This window comes from Puntigrus tetrazona, chromosome 1 (assembly GCF_018831695.1).
Source record: "Puntigrus tetrazona isolate hp1 chromosome 1, ASM1883169v1, whole genome shotgun sequence".
NCBI classification, from domain to species: domain Eukaryota; kingdom Metazoa; phylum Chordata; class Actinopteri; order Cypriniformes; family Cyprinidae; genus Puntigrus; species Puntigrus tetrazona.
In genome coordinates, this window is record NC_056699.1 from 21,115,995 (window position 1) to 21,133,136 (window position 17,142).

The 17,142-nt window shown below is 37.4% G+C and overlaps 1 protein-coding gene across 1 annotated transcript in view; it reads right to left on the reverse strand.

The window, feature by feature from the left end:
• Positions 1–17,142, reverse strand: part of ctnna2 (catenin (cadherin-associated protein), alpha 2) — a 336,397-nt gene that overhangs the window by 187,703 nt on the left and 131,552 nt on the right.

Below are 17,142 nucleotides of genomic sequence, written 5' to 3' on the forward strand. Positions count from 1 at the left end.
TATTTGGTCTTGTTGCAGAAAGAGAAATGAAACCCCATTAAAGGAGCATAAATATTTTAGATGGCTACATGCATTGTTCAAGATCAAGACTGTGCCCTACATAGCAGCTATGGAGAACAGTCACAAGTGAACAGTCGGTAAATGGAATAGTAAAACTGGAATAGTTCATCTAAAAATGTGATTTCTGGCATTATTTTATTAGCATTATCTATGTACTTGTCCATGTCCATATGTAACTTATTTTATTTCATGGAAATTCCAAACATATTGCCAGTTGCACTTTTCCATGCAATTACAATGAACATGGATTGATGTTTTTAAGCTTCTAAAACAAAGCAAACCAGTCCCATTCGTGCACATTTAGACTTGTTTTGGCAACCAGATCAATTGATTCAATGAGGGGATTAGCGGCTGTTTCGGTAGTTGTGCTTTCGGGTTCACACAACTTGAAAATGACTATTTTGTACAGATGCATGCCCCATGCAAGCACTACTGAATCTTGGGCTTATTTTTCAAGAGATAATGTAACATCTTAGCCTAATGTTTGTTAATGCAGACATTATGGCCGTGAGTTAAAATAAAACATTGCCTTTTGTCTGCGTTCACAGTCAGGGATCTACATCACCAGAGACTCAGCTTAATGCTGCTATTAATGACACTCGGCAAAAACCAACAGGCGAGAAAATCACAGATTCACTGCTAATTAGCGCTATTAGCCAAACGTGAAAATGTTTGTTTCCAAGAAGACCCCCTTCCGTTGGCACATGTAGAGCATCCACACCAAATCCAGTAAGTGCGTGAACCCTGTGTCGTTCACTTTTATGCTCTGAAATCCTCTTACAGGCAGTGCAGGCAATAAAATTCTGAAGAAGGGAAAAAAGAAGGTCGCGACTAAATTTGAGAAAGAAAAAGAGCAGGAACAAGACTTTAATGTCAGGTTGGAGGAAAGGCAGTACATTGTTCCCAGATTCAGACGATTACCATACACAAAAGAGACTCGCAGTCATGGTATGAAACGCACATTCAGAAACCTCAATGTGGATATAACAAAAATTGCCATAATCATTATAATGCTAAAGTGTTCTTATTCACTGGGCTCCTGGAACTGGAGGAAAATCACAAGAAGTCTTTCAGAGTCCAGATAGTTTTTGCATGTTAAACATGGATTCATTAAGCCACCAAAGGTGCATGTATGAAAGTGTCTGAATGCTGTTTGCTTTTCTAAGACTTTTATGAACTAAAAAGTGAGGCGAGATGGGAAGGAAGAAAGAAGGGGGTCAGGAAATGGCATAGGCATAGGCTAAATCTAAAATGTTGAATATATATTCTACACCAAACCCAACCCTAATCCTTTCAAATTGTGTTAACAATTGCAAACGTGATATAAAAACACATTCAATGATGCAGCCAAGCTATTTTAACTTTCTTACTTGAAGCTGTTGAACCATTCTTCTTCATCACCTAAGCAGTATAACGTGAGCTACCAAGCAAACCTACTGAGTAAGAAAACTCATGCATATAAAGCTGATATATGATGCTAACATCTGAATATATCAGTTTTCAAATGTTCCAACATGCTAAAATTGGTCTGAAATTAAGCAAAGAATAAGCTGGGGAAAGTTTGTGGATTTTTCGATACCGGTGCCAAGTATATACTTTTAAAACAGTTCTGGTGCCTGAACCAATACCTACAGTAGGTACAGAAAGTATTCAGACCCCCTTAAATGTTTCACTCTTTGTTATATTGCAGCCATTTGCTAAAATCATTTAAAAAAAATTCTCATTAATGTACACACAGCACCCCATATTAACAGAAAAACAGAGAATTGATGACATTTTGGCAGATTTATTAAAAAAGAAATACTGAAATATTACATGGTCCTAACTATTCAGACCCTTTGCTCAGTATTTAGTAGAAGCACGCTTTTGATCTAATACAGCCATGAGCCACCTGGATTTGGGGATCCTCTGCCATTCCTCCTTGCAGATCCTCTCCAGTTCTGTCAGGTTGGATGGTAAACGTTGGTGGACAGCCATTTTCAGGTCTTTCCAGAGATGCTCAAGTCAGGGCTCTGGCCAGGTCATTTAAGAACAGTCACAGAGATGCTGCGAAGCCACTCCTTCGTTATTTTCGCTGTGTGCTTAGGGTCATTGTCTTGTTGGAAGATGAACCTTCGGCCCAGTCTGATGTCCTAAGCACTCTGGAGAAGGAGTCGTCCTGTCCCTGCAGTTGAAACACCCCCACAGCATGATGCTGCCACCACCATGCTTCACTGTTGGGACTGTTTTGGACAGGTGATGAGTAGTGCCTGGTTTTCTCCACGCATACCGCTTAGAATTAAGGCCAGAAAGTTGGTCTCATCAGACCGGAGAATCTTTTTTCTCACCATCTTGGAGTCCTTCAGGTGTTTTTTCTCAGTGCGGGCTTTCATGTGCCATAAAGTAACTTTCTACAACTTTCTCCCATCTTCCGACTGCATCTCTGGTGCTCAGCCACAGTGATCTTTGGGTTCTTCTTTACCTCCCTCACCAAGGCTTTTCTCCACCGATAGCTCAGTTTGGACAGACGGTCAACTCTAGGTAGGGTTCTGGTCGTCCCAAACATCTATCATTTAAGGATTATGGAGGCCACTGTGCACTTAGGAATTTTTTTATAACCTTGGCCAGATCTGTGCCTTTGCCACAATTCTGTCTCTGAGCTCTTCAGGCAGTTCCTTTAACCTGACGATTCTCATTTGTTCTGACATGCACTGTGAGCTGTAAGGTCTTATATAGACAGGTGTGTGGCTTGCCTAATCAAGTCCAGTCAGTATAATCAAACACAGCAGGATTCAAATGAAGGTGTAGAACTATCTTGAGCATGATCAGAAGAAATGGACAGCATCGGAGTTAAATATGAGTGTCGCAGCAAAGGGTCTGAATAGTTAGGATGCCAAAGGGTGCCCTGGCACAGAAAAATCTATATATCCAGGAAAGCAGAACTCAGAACGATTGCTGTAACTGAGTAAACAGAAGATATTAAGTTTTGAATGATAAAACAAAGACAATAAACATGCGACTTCCAACAATGTATCGTTAATCACTGTTATTCAAGCCATCCCTGTAATCTGAGTATTTTTTTACAGTAGCCTATGGAACATATTTTCTGACTCGTTCTGTGACAAAAGCTACATCAGATCACAAAAGGAAGCATTTGACTGGTATTGTGGAGAAAAAGGATATAATGATTTCTTTTGATGGGCTGGTTTTAAAATGTGAATACAAGGTGAGTTTAGCTTTAGGTATTTAAATTGAAGTATGTCTGGCTAAGTTAGTTAACGGAAGGCTATCTGCCGCTGTCAGAGCAAGCGTAATTACTGCATTCACATGCTCCTCGGATGCTCTTGTGTCCCACGTTGTGTTTTTAAGTCATAATGTGAAAACAGCACGCACAATCGCAATACTACACAGATTTGTTGGGTTTGTCGTTGAGGCATGGCACCAAAATAAGTCATTCTGATTTGGTTCAGTACATACCGGTCACTTAGGTACCAGTGCCATACTGGTAACAGGTTTCGATAGCCAACCCTAGCAAAGATCGGGCTTTATTAATCAATACTGTGGACCTGCAAATCATACATTGCCAAAAAATAAAAGTTGTGGGAGTTTTGCAGAAATGTAGGTAGAGGAAATAGTGAGCTCAGGTGGCAAAATGCAATCAATTAAAGAAATATGTCCCATACTTGTGTACATATACTAAACATGCAAAACTGACAGAACACACACACACACACACACACACACACACAATAATAACCTTTTACTTTCTGTTCATTCAGGAGTTTTGTGCTAATAATAAAAAAGGAATAATACCTGTTTTTTGTGGAGCATGTACTCTATTTCTATAAACAGTGTACAGTTATATATGGTGTGGGTCAACAATGTTAGTCCCCAAGAATTTATTTATTAATTTCTTTATTGATTGATAGATGAGGGTATTGTTTACTATATAGAATGCATTTACTATATAGAAGGCATTTAATCTGACAAAAATTTTTACCTGAACATTGCCAGTAAAATGAAGAAGAAAAAAAGAAGAAAAGGCTAATTTGAGCTCTGTTGCTGTGTGTTGGGCAGTCAGGGGTCAAGAGCAATCATATTAAGTGACAATAGATGGTGCAGCCAGGCCTTCGCTTTGCCTCCATTAACACAGTCCATACAACGCATTAGCAACACACAGGCCATGAACCAGCATTACTTCAGAACACCTCAGTCTATTGGCCTGATAGCAATGCCAAACAAGTAACTACGTATTCAGGATTGTGGAGACCAAATGTAATAAATGAAAAATCACTGGAAAACACATTTTTTGCTCAGCACTAATTTGAATGTGTCATCATCAATATCCATGATGGTCTGGCACCATGCAAAACAGATCAATGGCTTTACATGCAAATAGCAACATTGATTGATTTTATAGATAGAATGTCAGTTTTAGACATATCAAAGTTTCTCTTTATACACAAGTGTGTACATATACAACCAAATTCAGAAATGCACCCCAGATTGCATTTATGCCTAACCCAAGAAGATTCATAAACAAGACAGACTGCCTCCAGCCGTTTTTTTTATGTTTTATCTTGTTATGTTGCATGTTCCCTTGGTCTAACAAAATTGGAGTTGTAAATTGGTTCTGTAGCCCATCTCAGCAAGACATACTCCTCCTAACGGAGTTTGAACTGGGAGGAGTTTGCTGCAGTATTGATTTCAAACTATTACATACGTCGAATCTGTAATAGGCTTCCACTCAATATGTGGCAACCAGCAAATTCAAAGAGAGATTTTCATTACAACTGACAATTCATATTTAATGACTCAAAGTATTTACTAACATATTGTAGAAATAACCTCTGACGGAGAAGACGTAGATGCTATATGAGGTGATCTCAAGCTGGGAAAGTTTTCTTTTGCACAACCTGCTTTCCTGTGTTACAGGCCCCCATAGAGGCCAAATTCATTAACTTAACTGAAAAATGTTGAATTTGCCTAATTTATGTTCCAAAAAAATTAAAAAAGGACAGTAATGAGGTGCAGAATGTGCCAGGGGTATATGCCTGCCCATTTAAGTGTAATGACCTTAATGATCTTAAACAAATGATGAAAATAAAAATACATATATAAATGAAAAAAACTGCAGTTCGGATCTTCAGAATGGGAATCTAGTAATATAAATTCTACAACATTCAAATTCTAACTGAAGATCTGCACCATACTAATTTGAATGAAACGAAAACCATTGTTTTTCGTATTTAAAGAAGACATTTTCAACTAAATTCTGAATAGATGCCAATTCTGTAATTCTAATAGCTTTAAACCTACAAAGAATTCTGTAGTGAATTCTAAGTAGTAGCCTATAAATCATTATTCTAGCACATATATTTCATTAGCATGACTATAGGCTGTTTATGATTGCCAATCCATTTGGCACAATAATACATAATATGCAGTCACAGGAACAGTTCTTTTGGATCTAATTTTGTTGGCAGAGAAAACTAAATAGAAGTGTAAAATTTAAATAAAACTTGTTGCTATGTGCCTGCAGCTGGTGTGTTTTAAATATGTGATGATAACTAGAGAAACGGTACACAAAATAAGCAAATAAACTAATGAATAAATAACGGAATATTAAGGCACTTACCTTATTTGTGATTACAGGAAGGTAACAGCACATATAAAGAGAGAAAAAGAGAGAGAAAGAAACAGAAAAGAAATATTAAAATTGATGGCAACACATTTCACAAAGCACCAGAATCCCACACCTTCACAGCAAGATGACGGTGCATCAGTGCCAATCAATAGAAATGACAATAACAGCTCTTATGGGTAAACACACTCATACATCCATGGCACACTCTGTGAGAGCAGAGTGTGTATCCCGGACCAAACGGATGAGAAGTCAGATATCACAGTCCTGACCTCACACAGACAAATCGATATAATCATCTGCCCAAACTCGTCTGGATTCAGCACATGGTGAAGTGTGAGCTGCGTTGCTCTGAACTGGAAGTGATTTGGCCTCTGTTTGTGAGCTTTTGAATGACAATACTGTAAGTGTACTGAAGAACCAATGTCCTGTTCAGTTGTCACCTGTGCTTGAATTTAGTTTGAAAAGAAGCAATATCACCTTCTCCTATGTCTATGCGCCGCATTATTAAACATATCATGCCAAACCCCGAAGATAACCGGTGGGCATACAGTAGTAGCATGATTAGCGCATGTGTAAGCGCTGAATGATGAACCCGTGGCCTCCTCGCTAATGGGTGTTTTAATCCACAGCTTGAGCAATGAGTGTTTATAGGCTCCTAGAGGGCCCTCATTCCACATTAATATTTATCCACTGCTTTTAGCCATTTTGTTCCTGCTTAGCATAAGCAGCCGGGCTTGAAATATATCACCTCAGAAAACGCTCCCCCCTTTTCTCCTCCTTCCTCAACTTCATTTTCTCTCTACGGTCTAATTTTGTGTGTCTGCTGTTGGGTGAGTAATGGCCATTGTTTCTGTGCAGAAGCGAGCTGTTCACCTTGAGTGGGTACCATGTGTGGGTCCAACCGGCTTTATTCTTTGCTGTTCATCTTTCCTTTTTCTGCTTCCCACACACCTAACCCCGGGCCCCTTCATTTGCACCTGGTTTTCTTTCTTTTTTGTGTTTGTACTTTAAAGTTAGAACTAAATGAGGTCTGCCCTCTCTGTAACACCCAAGATAGGAGGCCACGAGGGCAGTGGTGCTGTTGCTGCTGTAAAAATGTGAAACAAAAATATGATTTATTCTAAAAGCAGCCAGAACGATAATTGTGCAGATTTGATGGGTCACATTTTACATCGCAGTGCTCATGCAACTTTGTATTTAAGTATTGAATGGGATTGGACTTTTATGAAAGATTTTATGAATGCAGAACAGATAAAATGTGTAAAAACAAATAAACAGATAATATTTATGGTAACACTTTATTTTACAATTGCACCTATCAGTGTGCATATTACTAGAATATTAGCTATTTATTAGTGCTAATTAAGGACATATTGATGCCTTATTTCCTAATCGTACCCAATACCTAAACTTAACAACTACCTTATTAACTATTAATAAGCAGCAAGTTAAGAATTTGTTATAGTTAAGAGTTACCAAGTGTTACCTATTCAATAAATATACATACGATGGTTTTCTTAAAAGGTTTCGTAACTTCTGGATATGAATTTGCCCACGAAATAGCTACAAGGGCACTGAAATGTATAGTACTTTTACCATTTATTATACTGTAGCAAATCTAAAGTTTGACCTTTTATGCACTGATGATGCATTAGAAATGTTATTTTGTATGTATAGTCTCAGCACAAGCCCATCCCTTAGGAGGCACTGCACCACAAACTCTTTACCTGAGCACCACTCTAGGACAAAATCAAAAGGAACGAACTCTTTGACCGCCATTTTAACAGTTTATATTTTCAAATAAACAAAGAACTTCAACTTCTCACCCATTTAGCTAACAAAAGACTATTTTCATTTAATCTCCATGTTTTCGCCTTTGCTTGCTTTTTTTAAAAGGTAAACATTTTTAAATTGCAGAGGAAATTGGGGCCAGAAAATTCGACGCCTTTCTCCAATCATTGTTGAAATTTTTATTAGCTTGCAAGCTGCTTCAAATCCGATACCTGTACTTTCAAGGCCTTTGACCAGAAATTACGTGAAAGATGCTGGGGATATTTAACAAGGTGTTGCACAAACACACACACACACACACTTACAGACAAATCTTATTGGCCAAACGAATGCAGAGTCTAGGCAGATTTGCTTCGGGTCATAAACCTCAGTATACAATGCCAATTAAGGTTGTGGTTACTCAGAGAGAGAAAGAGAGAGAGAGTTTACAGCCCTAATGAAGCAGGGATAAGAGGGGATGTTTGCCATCAGGAGGCTAATTACCTCAGCACACAGGTCTCTTTCATAAGTCACGCTTCTAGGGTTGTTTGAATCAGTAATCCTGCATTTCTCATACCCTCTATTAGGTTTTTTTGGTAATTTAGCATTTCTATGATTCTTTATTATTCTGAACCTCTCTTCAGGTGTGAGTTAATAGTCAAGGTTTGCTAATACGGTTTTCCTGAAGGACATGATGAACTTCCCGTGCTGATTCTGAAGGTCTGCGGACAGGAATTAAAAAGTTAACTGATGTTTATGTGTGTAAGAGGGTTTCCAGTCTCTCTCCGCATGAGACAAATTTCTATCCCAATCCCTTCCTTATCTTGAAGACACACTTGGGCAAAAACGAGAGCACATCAGCAACTGGCAGAGTCATGGGTCAGAGGTTACTGACGGCTGCTTTAAAAAGAGCATAGGAGCATAGACAAAGACCCTGCTCTGTCATCTAACCAGAGCTTGAGGTTGGAATTGACTGGCCCCAGGTCAAACCTGCTCAGGTGTAAGTATGTGTGCTGAGAGCTAAAAAAAAAAAAAGTGAGTGGAGTCGACCGTAACCTCCAGAATAAAATTTTAGACCCCAGAAATGGGAACAAACCCCAAATTTCCCCTGACACAGGACGTCTAGGTCTGACATCATCCACTCTTTTCTTGAAACAAGCAAATACATGCAGAGGACAACATGGGGCCAAGAGCTACTCAAGACTTGTTCCATCAGAGGCAAAAAATGTCAAAGTATTTAAAAAAAAAAAATTTATTCTGTCATTAATTTCTCCCCCCTCATGTCGTCCCAAACTTGTAAGACCTTAGTTCATCAACTGAACACAAATTAAGATATTGTTGATGAAAAGCAAAAGCTTTCTGATCCTGCAAAGACAGAAACACAGCTGACACGCTCAAGGCCCTGAAAGTTATTAGGGAGATGAATAAAAGAGTCCATGTGACATCAGTGGTTTGACCTTAATTTTATGAAGATACAAGAATACTTTTCCTGCACAAAGAATACAAAAATAACTTTATTTAACAGTGCATTCTCTTCCCTGTCAATCTTCAACATGGTCTTTTCACGCGAGTACCTCAACACATGTGTGCAGCACTGACGTGAATATGCATCAAAGACTGACATGGAAAAGAAGAAACTTTTGAGTCGTTATTGCTTTCTTTGTTCACAAAACCATTCTGATGTCGCATGTTTATGTTTATTTAACATTTACCTTACCGCCTTTCTGGGCCTTAAATGTGTCAGTTTCATTGCTGTCTGTGCAGGATAAGAAAGCTCTCAAATTTCTTCATCAATATCCTAATTTGTGTTCAAATGATGACTGAAGGTCTTATGGAATTAATGATAAAAGTTTCACTTATTGAAACTAAATTTGTAAAACGTAGCCAAGAGTATTATATTGTTTTAGCACCAAAAAGCGTTAACACATTCCAAATAATATGATCCTATTCATAAAAAAGCAGAAAACATATGGGTTTTTCTCACACTCTCAAATAGAAGGGTGGAGCCTGAGGGGACACTTATTTACATATGATAAGATCCACCCACAGGCTGCCAGCCACCTAAACACACACACAACGGAAGTCGCAAGACACTGTCGGCAAACAAACAGCGTGGACTCCCTAGCGGTCTCATCACTATCATCTGGCATTACTCATGCTCATATTTAAGCTTATTCCATATCAACAAAAAGCAACAATGATCCCCATGTGTGGATTTTTTTTTTATCTGACAGTCCATTTTAATAATTCACGAGGAATTCTGAGATTTTGGCAAGGGTATACAAGCAGCCACGTACGTGCAAACACGACAGATGTGATCGAAACTGTGTAGAATTTGTAGTTTTACAGATCTTTTTATTCTGATGGAAGTACGCGCTAGTATGAGGTACATGGACTGAGCACTACAAGGATATGTGTTCATTGGTGGAGTTGAAGATCTAGTTCAGAGTGTGTAATAAATGGCACGCAATTCTCCTTGACTCACCTCGCAAAATACAACAATGCACGGAGGACTTCTTTTGCCAAAAAGCAGAAACGGCTTTGAAAGCGGTCCTTGTAAATGCCAGCGTTGTCATGCGGTAACTGACTCAAACAGACAAGCGGTCGCGTGGGTCGTGCTGCTAATTAGGATAAGAAGCACGTGAAATGACTTTCCGCAAGCAACCATGCTATTTACATAAACAAAATGTTGCTTTTGAACTTTGTGGCTTATGCTTGTTAAGGAAGGTGTCATTAAAGACATGTCAAACTAAAATCGGCGGCGCATGTTGACAAGAGCAAGAGTGGGCTGCTGTGAATTTCAGAGAATGCCTGGAAAGGTCAAGGTGGTGTATCTTTACCTTGGCGCACGCAGACAGAGATGGGCCACAGCTGCAATCTCTCTATGTCTTAAAATGAAGTTTATATCTGAGAGAGGATGAGAGGGTGAGAGATGTGAAGAGACAGAGAATGAGGAAGACAGGAGAATGAGAGGCAGATACAGCCGCATTGCTCTCCACTGCACTTGCTTTTGTTTTGGTGTTATTGAGTCTGTGACAAGTGTGAACTGCTCCCTATCAGACCCTGCCAATCTCAGGAGATGCCACTCAGCCAGACAGCTAATACAAGAGGAAATGATATCAGCCAGACTGAGAATCTGCTTTCTTTAACTCTCTTCCTTTCCTTCTTTTTTTCCTGTTTGTTCATACAGTTCATAGTGTTATTTTGTTTGCTCATTCTCTCATGTCTGTTTGTTGTCTTTAATTCTTTGTTCTCTCTTCTCTTTTTGAACAGTTTGTTTATTTTATTAGTTATAATTATTGTTCATTCATTCTACATTTCTAACTAAATGAAAGTGTTTGTTTCTTATTAATTTGTTTTTCATTAATATGTTCTCTCTGTAGCTTACACAGTTCGGATCACACTACGGAAGGGTCTTGAAATAACTCTATGATGGTTGACTTCATTTGTGAATCGTGTGCGAACTGGTCCATGCGGATAACGTATCATCTACAATTCACCTACAGTCCTGTCAAATGATCCATCGTGATTAAACCCATCCTAAATAAAAGTTTTTCTTTACATAATATGTGTTTGTACTGCGTTCCTTTATTATGTTTATACTAAAACACACAGATACAGTATATATTTTAAAAGAATTTAGATGTACAAGTAAATCCATTTATGTATTTATTTTCTTATATGATACTATATAAAAATACTATATCATACTATATAAATATACTATATAAACATTACATTTTTCTTAAAATCACGAAGTTGCCTTCCATTCTCTCTCTCTCTCTCTCTCCTGTCTCTCTGATTGATGTGGAAGAAATGAAAGCCGTTGCACTGAAGTGCCAGGCTGGAAATACAGCCTTCCTTAGAGTGATACTCAGTACAGACATTACTATGGCCTACTTTAACGCACCGTGTCCATTCGGGAAGATGGGTTGAGTCTCTCTGAGCTCTCAAGGAACCTATATCAGTCCCTAATAAAGGTCAGACCACCTCAAAGCTGTCGGGCTCCCTTATGGGGTCATTACAGGCAGGTCAAAGTGTGTGAGTGTGATATTTCTCCACCCCGGACAATCGCTTGAGTAAAAGTCACACAGTACAGCACACACCTGCTTTGGGACTGTCTAAATGTAAGCCACACTTACTACTCTCAAAAAAACTCACAGAATAACACTCACAGACATGTTGCCTAATGAACGACAAGATTTTGCTGCACACTTTGGCATTTTTATTGACCGTAATTATGTGTCCCTGTTACATAAAATGCAGTTTTAATTTGAAGCAGGCAGTCAGAGATCCGTAACCTAGAACCGTGCAAATGTCCACAGCCTTCCAGTAAATTAATGAAATAGACCTCTTAACCCTTGAGAATATTTAAAGCAATTAATCAACACTGAATATCAAAAACTGAAAAGAAATGCATTTAACATTAACTGCAGATGGTGTGTGTCACACCACAAAATTTGGTGATAAATAAAATGACTGCATAATTTATTTATGATGAATAGTGTATGAATATATGGTAGAATATATTCGCTAGTATAAATAATTAAGTCAGAGCAAGAAACCACATATATACGGTGGCCCTGAAAGTATCTGGACATTTAAGCCACGCTTAATAGATGTGAATGTCACTGCATTAGATGAAATATGAGAACAAGTGGGTTTTACTAAAAACAACAAACACTTTCTAAAAAAAACTGTTTTCATGAAATAAGTTTACTGTACGAAAGTACAAACTACTTATTCTGTTTTAAAATAAGCTGTTTAATTGTGAAGAGGGAAATTATTAGAAAATGAATATATACAGAAATGCATATGCAAATGCAAAACATATTTGCATAAAACTGATTTTTTCATTATGTATGTATGAAACATACAACAAAAACAGAGAGAGAGCTAAAATTAAAACATAACAAGATAAAATAAACAATGATTTAAGCAAAATCAAAGAAAAATCAATCCTAGCATGAAAAGACCAAGACAAAACCTGATTTATAAAGAGGTACGGGTTTGTAATGACTTATCAGTCAGGGCCAGAGGAGTCTATTACCTCCAGACTGTATATCAAGTGCCTTTTCATTTTCTGCTACACATGGCGTATCAGAGGCCATGGCCTCCACGGCCCAGGTTTCATTTCAAGGTTAATAAACCTTTACCAGACAGACACTGATGTTTCGACGTGATCCTAGCACGCTGGGGTAGTCGCATGCGGGTGAAAAATATCTCTAAACAAGAGTGCAAATTCCATCGAATGAGACCAGGCTATTTCAGAAAAAGTTCAAGGGCAAAAGAAATGTCTACCGTTTGAGTATGACTTAACTGATTCTAGTTCGATCAAGTGAGCCGTTTGCTTCACCTGCCTGCCAAGTGTAATATCTACCTGTCGATAACCAAGGTAGAACACGTGGCAGCAATGCAGTGTGGATGCGATAGACTGCCAAGCGCAGACTCGATTGATTTGTCTGTATTTGTTTTTCTCTCTGTGGAGTAACGCCGCATATCAGCGTTTCTCGCTTCATCTCTGGTGTATTACAGTAGCACCGCAGGCCATTAACATGACAACGGTACAGAAAATTGCAGCCAGGGTCGGTAGGGTTTACACATATGGTTTGGATTTCCAACATGTTTGGTTTTTGAAAGTTACAGTCAGAGCAAATTAATTCGACTGTGCACCATCGTCTGACACGAGGGAGCTAATCAACTGAGTCAAGCTGTGTGGAGCCAGCAGAGCAGGAACGTCTGCAGTGTGAACTGTGCTGCATGCTGCTCTTACCATTTTTCAGCAGTTTGAAAATGCTGCAGAGCTTTACTTTCCCATGACCACCATGGGAAAAAATATCAATAACACTTCAGAATGCTTATTGTAAAGTATACACTTGCTATTTTATTTAAAAGTATATACATTGGTAGTAAACAATAAATAAACAAATTAATAAATATAATAATAATAATAATGATAAACTAAAACATGCTGAATATTGGTGCCTAACATACAAACTGCATATAAGAGAGTCACAAGTGGTAGTATAAAAATTCAGAACATAAGCTTAAAAGGTAGGAGAAAGAAGGGGAGGGGAATCCTGTATCAAAATATTGCATGTGCAACTAAAAAATTCTTCACTCTTGAGAGACTAATTGATGTCTAATACCAGCCAATGGCTAATAAATCCACAGGTTTTACTTGCCAGTGTGTGAGTTGGAGGCTCATTATAGGTTTAGCAGAAATATATTTTCTATATGCAAACAATATTATTTATTATATTTTCTGTTGAAATAATGAGTTGAGTTCTTTTGGAATTCTTCACCTTTTAGGAACTGTTGAGTTCTCCTGATTAATATTCCTGAATTAATCATCTCATCAATCCTTAGAGCAATTTATATTGTTCTTATTAGTAGAATTGGTTATAATTATCGGTAGTATTATTAGTAGTAGTAGCAGTAGTACTAGTATTCGTATTAGTTTTTTCCTTATTTTTTAAGAGAAACACTGAATGATCCAAAAAGCACCACCAACTAAGTTCAGTTAAAATGACTAATATGCATTCATACATGGTCACCAAGCTTCAATTCTAATTACTAAAGCTCTATCAATAAATAATTCTTGATCATCATATTATAATGCTTGACTGACTGATGTTAAAGTGTACTTTAAGATATTTCAAAAGCTGTGCTATTGTACAAACATTATATCAGTCTGGTGAATAAACAAAAAAGGTTACTAGCCAATGGTGATTTAATTGCCATGGTGTCCGTAGAGGGTTGAACTCTGTGTACTTTGCTGCCCAAATTAAACACACACACACACAAGCACACAAAATATTCCTTCTCTTCTCCCTCTACAAATCCATATTTTAGCCTGCGCCTTAAGGTCACTGTGGGGGAATCAATAAGTCTCGCTGTGTGAGTAGCTCCCTATCAAAGCTACCTTTGGCTTCTTTTTGTTTGTTTATATGTTTGAGCTGTTTGGAGTGTGTTGAAGGAATCTTGGTAAGCCCACTATCCTCATTTCTAGGATACCTAGACCTCACTTATCAATAGACCGCGTTATTATCTCTTTCTTCTTTGATGGGAGTATTCTCCTTGGACTGGTGATGAAACAAAAAACACTGTGATCCTGTTAGTTTTGGATGTGTTTATATTGAAATTATGTGCAATGAAAAAATAAATAAATGTAACATATACTGTAAAATGTACTGTCCATGTACTGATTAAACACACTGTAGAATAGAAGGCCGAGGGGGTAAATATAAAAATAAACATGAACAAGAACAATAATAGCCAACACTGCAAAACTTGAGAAGCGAAATAAACACCTCTAAAACCAATAAAGCACTTTAACCACCACGGACAGCTACTTTTGCGACAGACAATGGTGCAGTCATACATACTGCCAAATATTTATTTATACCTTTCATTTGCTGTTCATTTAGAACTGTGGCTGCAACTGTGCTGTTGTGAATGCACCTCCACCAAGTTATTAACACACACGGGTGGTCAACATTTATCCATATGACCACCGATGCCAATTTAAATATTTGCATATTTTTATTTTCACGAATGCCAACTTTTTGAATCACCGAATATACTCTTGATCCAGCGGGGGCACAGTAATCTAAATCCCCCCCTCTCAGCATCAGAAAGAACCAGTGCTGTGCCGCAGCCAGCAGGACAGAGCCAAAGACACAGGAAGTGGCATTATCCACAAAAAAGTGAATGGTGCAGATTTTCAGTGTAGCACAGGATTAATTGTTTAAATTGTCACCCTGATCAACAGGATTAACAGCATGGTTAGTTGGCTACAACCACGATGGTTAGAGCTTCAAACAAGGCCACACTGGATAATGACCACTCGCCGCAGCCAACAAGCTCACAGAGCTCTCAGCTACCAAATGACTGATCCTATTCAGAGGACATACAGACCACTGGCACCAACACAGTTGGATGACATCAGTTCCGCTTATATCCACTGGCACAAACTGTGATTTTCAATTACTGAATCCAGTGTTATAATGGACTGCCAAACTTGACAACTGATGCCTGTTTGTTCATGAAAAAACAGATAATGGGCATTATTGGCCTTTGAAATTCGAAATGCAGAAGTGATTTGTGCTGCTACTGTGTTTTCTTTTCCTTTCTTTTTATTTTCTCACTTGTTGAAAGGTAATGGTGGGCCTGTCTCTATTGTAATTGAAGCTGTGTCCCACAACAGACATTTTCATTTGCATTCAAGTCTAATCCAGAGCTAGCTAGTAACTATTATTATTAATGTTTACCAACATTTGAGTACTTATAATTAGATTAAATTACATTTTATAATACTTGTAATCAGACTATGGTTGCTCATTATTATTACTACTAGTAGTAGTAGTATGACTGATTACTTGATTGCACATACACAATAGCAATCATTTATTAAATCGCCTCAATTCTTTTTTTTTTTCAATTTTCTTTTTTTACCGTTTTTCCTTTTTTAAAATGCCTACATGGCATGTAGGTAAACAAAATATAATATATGAAATAAGTGTTTTAAAATGTAATTTAAATGTATTTTTATTATTTGCTTTTCATTAAACTCACAAACAACAAATTGTTAATAACAATAATTGAATATATTTTCTTTGCATTTTTAATATAAATATGGTATAATATTATTCTATTTATTTAATATAATAAATGGGTTAGGTTAAAAGTTATAAAAAAGTAGTTTGATTAATTTATATAAAATGTGTAATTTAATGTATTATGTTACTAACTAGACATTTTGTCCTGGAATTTGTCATGGAACCAATAACAGACTACAATTTGTATGAAATCTACCCAGCTCTGTGTACATCATTCACTGTATTCATTCATTCATTCATTCATTCATTCATTCATTCATTCATTCGTAAATACAAAAATATAATTTCCCTCTTAACTCAGAATTATTCATGTCATATCACAGTGTGTATTATTTGTATTTGTGAATAAACTATTGTATCAGAAGCTGACAGACCACAGAGAGATGACAGCACAGTGGTAATAGAAAACAAGTGACTGCCATAAACGTCTCATGAGCCTTCTCTGAATCACACCCTTGTTCCCACCATTCAGCTACATCTTTCACATTATGCATGTGTCTGTCCCTTCAAAACCTTCAGTTTTCAATGGAGTCAGCACAAACTGAGGTCAGATGACATACAGTACGCACTACTGGTGATTATTTACTCTTGACCAATTACCTGTGTTGACTGGAGGTTAATAACATAAACTGACCTCTGAACACATTTGACACGACCTACTAAAATGCTGAAACCCCAGCATTCCTTCACTGATCATAGATTCTTATGATGGATGAATGCGCTGGTCACACAATTTCACAAAGTCCTAAAACACAATCGATAAAATGCCTTAATAAATACATTGCATTATATTATATTTAGTTAGTTTGTATTCTCCTAATTTAGTGTTCAAATTAACTTTTTTCATATAATTAATAGTGTCTCTGCAGATGTGCGTGTTGTTTATTTGTTTTGTTTTTCTTCTAAAAGTGATTACTAATTGATTAAATGCATTTGACAACTGGACATTACAGGCAAATTGAATTTGAGTCAACCTCAGATTCAATACAATTATCAAGATAGCATAATACGACTAACAAGGCTCTTGCTAATTTAGCAATTTACCTCTAATGAAAATCTAATCAG